Source organism: Silene latifolia, chromosome Y, assembly GCF_048544455.1.
Source record: "Silene latifolia isolate original U9 population chromosome Y, ASM4854445v1, whole genome shotgun sequence".
In the NCBI taxonomy this organism is placed as follows: Eukaryota; Viridiplantae; Streptophyta; class Magnoliopsida; order Caryophyllales; family Caryophyllaceae; genus Silene; species Silene latifolia.
The window spans coordinates 393,118,366-393,120,860 of NC_133538.1; the positions used below are offsets into that span (position 1 = coordinate 393,118,366).

Genomic DNA, 2,495 nt, shown 5'->3' on the forward strand with positions numbered 1-2,495 from the left:
GCATGTTCAAGGTGTTGTTGATGTTACTCAACACCTTGAAGAAGTAATCGAAAGCTTGCTCATTATCATGATAAAGGTCCTCAATAGATTTTTGCACTTGTTGTTCTCCATGATGGTCTTGGTTCATAGCATTACCAATGTAGGGATTGAATACCTCTTCAAACTCATCATCCCAAAGACCGCAAACTTCGTCTACTTGATCATTAAACATTTCTTGAGTTGATGGAGACAACTCTCCTTCTTTCTTGTCTTGGCAATGAGGCCATCTTCTTCACTTGTCATGGGTGAGCTTTTCAAGCCCTCATTGTTGCTATTTCCTTTCTCTTTTGATGGAGCATCATCCACTTTCTTTTTCCATTAAAATTCCAACTTCTTCCTATCATCCTTCCGGCTATAGTGATCAACCATAAAACATGGCTCATGCAATCGGGGAGCTCTCATGGTCTTATCAAGATTGAAAGTGATGTTTTAATCTCCCACTTCAAGGGTGGGCTCTTCATGCTTCACATTGATCACCGCTTTCGCGGTGTGCAAGAAAGGTCTTCCTAAGATAATAGGAATGTTGGAGTCTTCTTCCATGTTAACAATAACGAAATCCACCGGGATGAAGAATTTTCCAATTCTCACGGGAACATCTTCCCATACCCCTAAAGGTGTCTTTGTTGATCTATCCGCCATTTGAAGGGTGATGTTGGTACATTTGAGTAATCCCATTCCTAGCCTCTTGCTAACCGAATATGGCATGACACTAACACTTGCCCTAAGGTCACATAATGCTTTGTTGATTGTAGTGTCACCAATAGTGCATGGAATGGAGAAACTTCCCGGATCCTTGAGTTTTGGAGGTGAACTCCCTTGAAGGATGGTGCTACTCACCTTAGTGAAGGCAATAGTCTCAAGCTTCCGGATTGATTTCTTCTTCGTAAGGATGTCCTTCATGTACTTCGCATAGGCCGGAACGTGATTGATCAATTCCGTGAAGGGAATCGAGACTTCCAAATTCTTTACAATTTCCATGAATTTTCCAAGTTGGTCATCAAACTGAGGCTTAGCTTGACGACTCGGGAATGGAAGTCTAATAACAATGGGCTCCTTCTCTTTGGCCTTTTCTTCACTTTTCTTTGAAACTTCTTGATTGATGGGTTCTTCTTCCCTAGAGTTTTGCACAACTCTTTCCTTGTCACTAGCTTCCACAACTTCATCCTCAACTTGCTTCTTTGGTCCTTCATATCTCGTACCACTCCTCAAGTGAATGGCACTAACCGTTTCATGTCTTGGGGGATTACTTTGAGGTGGTAATTGCCCCTTTTGTCTTTGAGAGGTTGAAGATGCTAGTTGGGTCATTTGAGTTTCCAACATATTTGTGTGGGCTAGGATGTTGTTGATGGCGATGTCTTTTGCTTGGCTATCTTTTTGCATTTGATTGAAAAATTCTTGCTGATTCTTTTGCATTTGGAGGACCGCTTTTTGAACATCAAAACCTTGGTCATTTTGTTGATTGTATGGAGTTTGATTTTGATAACCTTGGTTTTGGTTGAAAAAGGGTCTTTGATTTTGGTTTCTCATGGGAGGTGGGGTGTATGTTGATTGAGGGTTTTGAACATTTTTGCTTTTGTATGAGAGATTTGGGTGGAATTTGGTGTTTTCATTGTAATTGTTGGAATAAGGGGTACCACTTTTGTATGCTTGAAAAGCATTCACTTGCTCATTTGTTCCCCTACATTCACTTTGGTCATGTCCCAAAGTTCCACAATTCTCACATATCCCACTTGGGATTGATGAAGATGCCACCATGGCATTAACATAATGTTTTGGTGATTTTGAGGCTTCTTCAAGTTTAGCCATAGCTTTTTCAAACTTCAAGTTAATGGTATCAATATGAGCACTAAGTTGAGCACCCAATTGAGTAATAGAGTCCACTTCGTGCTTTCCTCCTCTAGTAGCCTTGCGAGGTCTACTATATTGTGAATTATGGACCGCCATTTCCTCAATCTTGTTCCAAGTTTGATTACCGTCAACTTCGGTGAACATACCATTTGATCCCATATTGAGAATGTTTCTTGAGTCTTCATAAAGACCATTCCAAAATTGTTGTACCAAGAACCACTCGCTAAGTCCATGATGAGGACATGAGCGAAAAATTTCTTTGAATCGCTCTCAAGCTTCATACAAAGATTCTTCGTCCCTTTGCTTAAAACCCGTAATTTGAGCTCTTAGCATGTTAGTCTTTTCCGGAGGGTATAATTTTTTGTAGAAAGCTAGAGCCAACTTCTTCCAAGAGTCAATTCCAAGAGTAGCCTTATCAAGGCTCTTCAACCATTGTTTCGCGGTACCAATTAGAGAAAAAGGAAATAAGACCCATCGAATTTGGTCTTGAGTCACTCCGGTTTGTGAAATCGCATCACAATAGTCACAAAAAGTCTCCATGTGGGAATGAGGGTCTTCACTAGGCATCCCCCCAAATTGGCTTCGTTCGCCTAATTGGATAAATGCGG

The 2,495-nt window shown here is 40.8% G+C and overlaps 1 non-coding gene across 1 annotated transcript; it reads left to right on the top strand.

Moving 5' to 3' along the window:
- The first annotated feature begins 2,113 nt into the window (after positions 1-2,113).
- LOC141634756 (small nucleolar RNA R71) lies at positions 2,114-2,220 on the top strand. Its single transcript, XR_012539480.1, has one exon. It is a non-coding gene; the product is annotated as a small nucleolar RNA R71 (small nucleolar RNA).
- Positions 2,221-2,495: the final 275 nt, after the last annotated feature.